Source organism: Equus quagga, chromosome 19 (assembly GCF_021613505.1).
Source record: "Equus quagga isolate Etosha38 chromosome 19, UCLA_HA_Equagga_1.0, whole genome shotgun sequence".
In the NCBI taxonomy this organism is placed as follows: Eukaryota; Metazoa; Chordata; class Mammalia; order Perissodactyla; family Equidae; genus Equus; species Equus quagga.
This window is the reverse complement of record NC_060285.1, coordinates 2,303,668-2,313,107: the sequence shown is the minus strand read 5'-3', so window position 1 is coordinate 2,313,107 and position 9,440 is coordinate 2,303,668.

Genomic DNA, 9,440 nt, shown 5'->3' with positions numbered 1-9,440 from the left:
GTGAAGTCAGTGTCTAGCTTCATTTTTTTGAATGTGTGCTTCCCTGTGAATATTTTTGCAACCATTAAATATCAATTATGAGGACTACAGAGAGACTGGAAAATATTATGATGTCATGTTAAGTGGAAGGCAGCAGGCAGAACCCCACTCTGCAGCAGTTTCAGGTGTGGAGGACATATCCGGGTTGGTAAAGAGGAAATGGGGATTGAAGTGGAGTGGAGGGGGAGTGACAAGAGCCGACTGGTCCACAGAGAGCCTTAAAGGGTTGCAGAAGCTGAGCCTCCACGCCCAGGGCCTTGGGGCTGAAGGTCCCTGTGTCATTGGGGGTCGGGGGAGCAGATCCAGCCTGAGCAAGACCTGGAGGGGACCATCCTGCTAAGTCACTGAGACATGCAGAGGTCCAGACAAAATGATGGGGAGGGAAGGGCTTAGAGCCACAGATGCTTCTGCTTGAACAGAAGAGCCGCCTGCTGACCGTGAGCTCTGCAGCCCCCCTGGTCACAGCTGTTCTCCTCGTGCTATTAGTAATGCCCCCAGCGGCAGAGCCAGGGCTGGACTCGGGGGGCTCCTCAGCTCCAAGCTCAGGTGTATCTCAAAGTTGTATAGAGACAAGGTGAACAAGGGCCCAGGCCCTAATATCTGACACTATTTATCCACCCAAGGCCTTGGCCCCAAACGTCCATCTGAAAACCCTGCCCTGGCAAGTACAGCTTGATGTGAGACAGGAGGATTTTGTTTCTGAGCATCCAGCTGGCCTACATGGCACAGACCCAAAGCAGGACGAGTCATGCCCTCCTACCTTCCTCTCGGGCCCCACGTCTCCCTGAGTCTGGAGTTCAAAGCCAGATAGTAGCCAATGGACATTCCGCCTTTTCTGACAAGTCTTTCAATCCTTGCTCCTCTCCCAAGAGTCAGCTTTTTGCCCCCAGATCCCAGCAGGAAGCCTCACACTAGCCCTGGGGCTGTCCTGAACACAAGCCCCACACGGGGGATCCTGTTCCAGGGTTGTCCTCACATTAAACCTCAAGAGCCATTAAGAAGTGGAAGAGCTTCCTGAACGTTGCTATGTATTGAATACCCAACATCTGTGAAGTCCACGTGAGCAGGTTAATAATGAAAAGGTGCTGATGATCATTTCCTATGGGTTTAATCCATTGGATGGCTTATTTAAAATAAGGCTTTGGGGGATGAAAACAGAAATGTGGAGCACACTTCTGGGGCTACTAGAGAGCCTGACCCAGAGTCTGGTCCCTGCCGGACACCAAATCTGGTTACCAACACCTGCCGTGGATGCCCACCTGCAACACAAGAGAGTTGAGATGTGTGTCCTTCCCCTGGTGGGGCAGCACGCAGCTTTGGAAATGTCCCCTGCATTCCCCTGAGGAAGAGCTTGGACTGAGTTCCATGTGGACCACTAAGGGTCCCTGACCCAGTGGGACATTAGAGGACCTCTGCTGGTTTTATCTGGAACACACAGGGTGGAAGTGTTGGTGGAAGGAAAATCCAGAGAGAAGGCAACTGCAGGGTCACGGCAGACACCTTTTGGTGCCTTGAGAAGGAGCAAGAACTTCATCTCCAGACCCCGTCCCAGGGCATCTACCACAGACGGCAGCAAGATGACTCTTGGAACATCCAGCCATCTTTCCACCACTCCCAGCAATGTGGTCTCCCAGGGTTGTGCTGGCCCTCAGCCATCACTGAACGCAACCTCCCACCCAGTCTAGGAATCATCTAGATGAGTCTAGACAAGTAGACAGGATGCCCATGGACCAGGAGCCTGTTGGCAGCCCAGTACATCTGCACTGTTCCAAAAGTCACAATGTTCTTTCATATATTAAGCAGAACCTGCTGTCCTGAAGCTTCCATCTGTCAAAGCAGTGTCTATTCCCCGTATTCGGTCACACAGAATGGATTTGCTCCCTCATCCTCAGGAAAGGGGACAGATCCTTGCGTGTCTGAAAGTAGCTATCATCTCCCCGTACCACCCCCCCCCATCACTTCTGCAGCCTAAGGAGAGGAGACCTGCCACTTATGAGGCACCCACTGTTTGTCAAGGGTTTCATTTGGGTGAAAACATGGTTATTCCCATTCAGAGATGAAGAAGCTGGGGTTCAGAGAGGTTAACTGCTTGCCCAGGGTCACACAGGGAGGAGGAGATGCTGATGCAACTCCGTCTGTTTGACTCAGGGCCACCTTCCCTCCCGGGCCTGCAGAGTGATGGCCTCCCTTTTGTAAGCTGAACAGCCCCAGGCCCATCAACACCTCTTAGGGGCAAAGGCCTCCAATCCCTCACCCTGCCGTCAGTCCGCTTCTGCAAAGGGGTACCCTAAATGCCCACGTCAGTCACAGAAGCTCCCCTCCCACACCTCCAGGAGGGGCCCTCCTCTCTTTTCCTCCTGTGTATTGATTAGGAATGCATTCCAGTCAAATATCAGCGTGCCTGGCCAGCAGTGTCTTAAACAAATAGGGTAACTTTTAGACCCTGTGTTAGCGGTCCAGGGCTGACACAGTTGCTCAAAACTGCCTTCAAGAACCCAAGCTCTTTTCGTCTTTGCATTCCACCATCTACAGCAAGTGGGCCTGTTGCCTCCTGTTTGAGAAATGGCCGATTCGCCTCCAGGCATGACAGGAAAGCCTTTTTCCTCAAGCTGCTCTGTTTTTATTCCAGAAGGGAAGGAAGTACTCCCCAGCACTTTTCTTCCCACATCTCAGCAAGAACTAGGCCATACTCCCTCCAAAGATCAACTACTAGCCAGAAGAAATGAAATAAATATGACAGCTTGGATCAATCATGCCTCCTTCCCCGGGTGAGGCGGACACTGTCCCGCCTAGATGCCACATCCCTAACGGCTACCTGGAGACAGGGAGCTCGGTCAGCTGGAGGCAGGGGCAGGAGCAATGTGTTGACCATTAAGGAGGCCACGGAGGGTGTCGGCTTCACCCTCTGAAATTTAATCACCCTGAAGTGTCAACGCCTGAAAGTCTCCCGTGGAAGCATTTCCTTTTAAAAGTAATCAGGAATTTTAGCAAGAGTCACAACAATCTAATACTGGGATCTCAGGCACCATCTGCCAGTCTGCCGTGGTGTCCACAGTAAGGTAGACAGGGAGACGTCACCAAAAGGGCATCCAATAAATATGGAAGGTGCATGGATGGATGGATGGAGGGAAGGTAGTATAGAGCATGGGTGGGCACATGTATGGAAGGAGGGAGGGATGAAGGGAGGGAGGGCTGGTGGATGGGTGGATGGATGAGTGGATAAGTAAATGAGGGGATGGAGAGAGAGAGATGAGTGGATGGAGGAGGGAGGGAAGAAGGAAGGAAGGAAGAGAAGGATGGGTGGATGGAGGAATGGATGGATGGGTGCATTGATGTATGAGTGAAAGGAGGGAGAGGGATGGATGGATGGATGGATGGATGAAGCCAAGCTGCTTCAGCAGACTCCTTTTGGAAAATGCTTTTTCTGTTTTTCCCAATTCCTAAGGAACTGGCTTTGGCTGAAAACCGCCCAAGCGGAGTGCTGAGTGCTTGCTGTCTTTTAAACTCTTCTGGGGTTATCTGTGCTGTGAGCAAAGCACAGCTCCCAGCAGGGGACACGGGTGGCAGAGCTCTTGTTCCCATTGTCATGCTGAAGCAGGTGGGTGGACAGCAGTGCTCTCTGGAGTGGCCTTTTCTTCCTACTGGCATTTTCCTTTGACTCCGGTCTGGAGGCTCCTTCACCTGTGACAGGGCTTCAGTCGGCCCCCTCATGCCATCCTCCACGGGAGGCATCAGGCAGGATGGCTCAAAGAGAATCCTCGAAGGGCAAATCAGATCCCCCATGAATGGTATGAGGGGTGGGGGGGTCCACAGGCTCCGAAGAGGCTCCTTGGGCTGCGTGAGCTCCCTGAGGAGGGGACGTCTCCACCTGGCTCAGCCTTATCAGAGAAGCTGGGAGGGGCAGGGGTCTTTGCTCAGGGGCAGCCGCAGGAGTTTGGGTCAGTCCCCACAATGGAATGGCCAACAGTGAAGGGCTCCCAGCCTCCGTGCTCTGAGAGAACCCTGTCTCCCACTGGGCTGGGCTGCCCCAGGTGCAGAGGGGACCATATGATGCCCTCTGACCTGGGCCTGTCCCTGCAACCCTGGCAGGCCCCTCCCAAGCTGTGTGCTGTGGGGGAGGGGCCTGTGCAGAGTCACTGGAGGTCCCTGAGGTGCGGGAGGGGAGGGTTAACCTAAGTCAGCCGGGACCTTCCCAGACCCCCACTGTCCTCAAAATAGGGAGACGACCCTCCCAGGCCTCGGGCAGGATCACGCAGAGGTTCAGAATTTCCTACAGCTGTGGTGCAGAGGGAGCAGGACCCTGTCTGTCCCTTATGTGGGCTGATGGTGGGTGCCCACCTCAAAGCGCGGGCCTGGAGAGAGGAGGACAGGCCCTCAGACCAAGCTGGGGCACCTGCGTCAGGCGGGGATCCAGGGGGTCACACATGGGGTTCCAAGCCTGCGAGGCTGAGCCCTGGGAGCCGGCCGCCGGGAGCGGGTCTATTTATGGGCTGCCTGTGCTTCTGCGGCTCTTTCTGTCTTGTTTTCCCTCAGCTCTCAGCAAAGTCCTTTTGGAAAATTCCAGCCGGGACTCAGCTGTGCTGAGAACAGGGGAAGTTTCAGAGGCTCCTGTCTAAGGGGCACGTGTACTCAGAGCACGGGCCTTCCAGCAGGGACGGGCGTGGGACCAGCTGCCCGGAACAAAGTGGGAAGAGACGCCCGAGACACGAGGGGCCCTCCCCTGGAGCGGCTTGAGCGCAGACTCCAGAGGACTCCGGGGCCATGGGTGAACGAGGGCTTGCCGTTTCCTACGGGCTGAGCGGCCACCTGTGCTGTGCACAGGCAGGCGCCTCTCTGATCAGGGTGCAGGCCGGCCTCTCCCTCAAGTCACCTTGAGCAGGCTTCCTGACCTCTCGGAGCCACAGCCACATCAGTGAAAGGAGGACGCAGAAGTCCCTGCACAGAGAGCCAGAGGGAACTAGAAACACCAGCCAGAGGCCCAGTGCACGGTGGGTGCTCTCTGACGGGTCACCAGAATGTCACCCCTGATGGGGAATAAGGAACCAGAGGGTCAGTGAGGATACATGTGGCCCTGGCTCTGTACACACACATGCGGGCACACACGTGTGCACACACAGCTGGTTAGTGACAGCTGAATTCACACTCCCCAACGCCATCCTACCATCAGAGACTGCAACTGCCTATGACACTCAGGACGGAAATTCCCAGAATATCAACATGGGAAGAGTCCAGACGACAAGTTCTGAGAGCACAGACAGAAGATTCTAGAAACGCTGTCGACCCTAGAAGGAGATCCTGCCGCCCTCACACAGTCAGTGAGCTGCCCAAGGCCCTCACACGCACTGAGCTGCCACACATGACCCCTCCCTGCCCCAGGAAGCGAGAGGGAGATGCAGAATGAGAACTGGAGCCCTCGCTTACACAATTAAATGTGAGGAGTTTAACCTTTTTCTAAGAGACAGACTGAACAATCTCAGGTCAGGAGAAAGCAGGAGGAAGCAGTTCGCAGCACACGGTTCATGGAAGAACTTGGCTGGCCTTTGCCCCGCTCCTGGGAGTGGACCTCTAAACCCTGGGCCGTCCCCCAGGGAGGCATGTCTGTTATTTGTGGTGGGTCTCGGACCACGGCTGAGTTTACACTAATGAGATGGTGTCACTGGGTCCCTGGATGGTCTGTGCTACCGAGATGACTCAGGACCGGGGCTGGCCATGCCAGAGACACCAACCCTGGGGTTAGAGGGGGGCTTTGAGCCACGTGCTATCAGCCCAGCCTCCCCACTCCCAGGGTCGGAGAGGGGGCTGGAGACGGAATTCAGCCTCCAGGCTGTTGATTCAACCAGCCTCGCCTGCGTAAAGAAGCCCCATCAGGACTCTGGATGCCGAAGCTCCGCTAGCCTCCCCAGCTGGCAATATTCTGCGTGTTGTCACACATCGACGTCCCCGAGGGAAAGGCCACCCTGGGGTTGAACGAAACTTCACATGTGGGACTGACCCAGACACGCTGAGCGTCGTCCCTGTGGCTGGCTCTGACTTGATCCTCTCGCTGTGTCAACCTACGAAAACGGAAGCCAGGTTAAGAGGCAAAGCGTTTATTTGGGATCAAAGGACTGCAATTCGGGGAGCACAGATTCAGGTGTTCTAATTACAAGAACGGTGTTCTAATTACAAGAAAGGGGCTTAGGGTTTTTATGGGGAAAGGGGAGGAAGAGGAGGTGACTTGTATTACAGGAGAGTTCGTTGGTGCTGGACGAGGTACAGTGAGGTTCGTACTTCATGGATCGGTCAGAGATTTCCATGGTCGGCAAAGTCCAATTTCATCAGTCCTTAAAAACACTATATCCTTATCCTTACTGACTCCTCGGAATGTTGTAGGTTTGTTCCAGTCTCCTTTGGAAGACAAAGAATGCGAGACATGCAAGGTGATTCCTCCGAAATGGCAGCTCCAGCTCTGTGTTAACGCGGTTCCACTCACGTCGTCTTTCAGAGCTACAGTAAACTACGCCTCAAACTGCAGACAGTGCACTTTCCCAAGTTCTGTGAGATTGTCTAGTGATTTTTCAAACCGGAGGAAGTCTGTGGAGACCCCTGAGTTTGTCCCGGCTGGTCAGGAGTGAAGCCACGGGACGCCAAGACTGCAGCTGGGTCTGGAGTGACGGCCACCTTGGAGAGATGGTGCGTGCACCTGTGGAGCTGCAGGCAGAAGTCACTGCACGCACACAACACAGAAGGACCTGGAGATGCTAACACAAGGGGCTCAGCCAAGAGTTATCGGACGAAAAGCAAGTAAAGCACAGACTTGGCAATTGTAATTCTAACATGCATATTCCAATTAAATAGAATTAAACAGAATAAAGTGTCAATGTGCGCTGTTAATCTCTTCATTCTTCAGTGTCAACGTATTATAACCCTACATAAGCTGACCAAAATAACATAAAAGTAAAAGTCTAAAACTCCTAGAAAGATCTGAAGGAAAGGAAAGAAACATTGAGAGTTTAATAAATACCTGTGGAATGTCTTGAATCTGTCTCAATCTTTAGGATACATAAGAAAGAAAACTGATGAAGCTTAAAACAATTGGAATAATGTAATTATTAAACAGAATAATACCAGAAAGACACAGACTCTATTATTTCAAATAATTCATGAACACTCCAAAAATTATCTTAGTCTCTTCTATAAAAATCCCAACAGATTTTCAAAAGTGGAAATTGCACAGAATACATTCTTTCACTAAAGTGAGAATTTATAATGAAAGCAAACACACAGAGATCTACACACAGTCTATATGTCACGATTTAGGGGGTAGGCCCAAACTGCACTGAGTCTGTATGTGGAGGAGGGCGGGAGGAGGGGAGGAGGAGGCAGTCCTAGTCCTGGCGTTGGGGCAGGCATGAAGGATCGCTCACAAAGAGTGTCCACTCCGGTCTGCCCGTGCCCTCACCCTCACGGCTCCCCCTTTGTGCCCCTGCTTCATTGCCCAAATACACTGTGTGCTCCCTTTCTCTCTGTGCAGCCAGTTCCCGCTGCTGGGAATGCCTGGCCTATGGCTCTGTGGACTCCCACGTGTCTTTCAGGATGTACATGGTATGACGTCTCCTTGGTGCACTTTCACCCCAAAGCTGAGGCAGATGCCCCCAAGGATTCCCATAGTTCCTGGGACTGACATCTTGCCTGTTTCTTACCAGGCTGCAGCATCACGCCCTGGACCCGCCCCGTCCTTCCCAGGAGACTGAAAGGTCCTGGGGGTGAAGGCTTGGCGTACTCACCGTCTTAACCACCCTGGAACAAAGCCCCTTCACAAGGGAGGCATTCTAAGGATTCTTTTGAAGACATTAATGTCCAAAAATATAGATCAATTGAGCAGAATTATAAAAAGTGAAGGAATCAATACATCAATTAAGGACCTGTTTCTTAGGACATTAAAAAACACATACAGCAGGGGCCAGCCCCGTGGCTGAGTGGTTAAGTTCGCACATTCCGCTGCGGCAGCCCAGGGTTCAGATCCTGGGCACGGACATGGCACCGCTCATCAGGCCACGTTGAGGTGGCATCCCATATGCCACAACTAGAAGGATCTGCAACTAAGACATACAACTATGTACCAGGGGGGATGTGGGGAGATAAAGCAGGAAAAAAAAAAAAAAACACATACAGCAGATAAACTCCTGACCTATGGAAGATAGCTAAAAATTAAACACAGCTGGACTAGAAAGAGCCACATAGAAGGAGGATATGATGACCCATATGAATACTGAAATATGAGAGTGCTAGCATGGACGATGCCATGCCAGTAAATTTGAAAACATCACTGAAATGGAGAATATCTGGAAATATTAATTCCCCACAGTGGCTGAGGGAGGAGGAAACAGCACCCGTTGAGAGCAGATGTTGAGAAGCTGAATCACCGTGAAGGAAATGTGTCCAAATGTGCTGCGGTCAGCGGGCTTTAGAAGGAGCTCGTGCAAACCCACAAGGCATCTGGGATTCTGGGAATCCCGATGCGTTATGAGCTGCTCTAGAACCCAGGGAAGAAATCCAACCACCATTATCTTCTTGATCCCAGCACGACCCCGATAGGAAGGCTGACCAGGACCATAAACGCAGCAGAGCACTGAGACTCGCTCCCATCAGAAAACGATGCCACTGCAGTTTGCGGAGGTGACAGTGAGGTGGACCCAGAGCCGTCCTTGAAAGTTAAACTTCAAATCAACACACAATTAAATGACAACTTAATTCCAGGGTAGAGGCAATGAAGGAGACAGACCAAATCAGGACTCTAAGTGGCGGAAGGGCGGGTCGTCCATGGAGCAGAAGCGAGAGGCACCACGGGGCCGGGGCTGGGGTGACAGGAGGAACAGCGATCACTATAGAGCCTATGCGTCCCGGGTCCATGGGCAAGGCCAGCCCAGAATGAGCCTGCAGGGCGCCGTGTCCAGGGACACAACAGGACGTGGTTTTAGCTGCGATTGAAGACGCAGCCAGCAAGCCTGGGGTGGAGGCCTGGTCCCTCCACTCACCAGCCAGGGGCCTTGGCTTGCTCTTGGTCTCAATTTTCTCATCTATAAAATGGAGACAGGGATGTTCTTGAGATTCTAGAATTACTGTGAGGATTAAGTGATTCAATATGTAAAATGTTTGGAACAGGGCTTGGTACCCTTGCAATGCGATAGTGTGTTGGCTGGCATTATTTGTGGGCAGACATGCCATACTGCCAGTCTGACATCATCACTGGGTCAGTCAAGTTCCCTGGCTGTGATCTGGGGCCCCTAAGCAGCCCTCCCATTATGAGATGGCCACCTGACTCGTTGAGAAGCTGGGACCGAGTGAGCGGCTTTGCCGTACATGCTGGCTCCCGCCCTGGGGCCTTGGACTCAGTGTCCTCCACCCACTGCGTGCCAGCC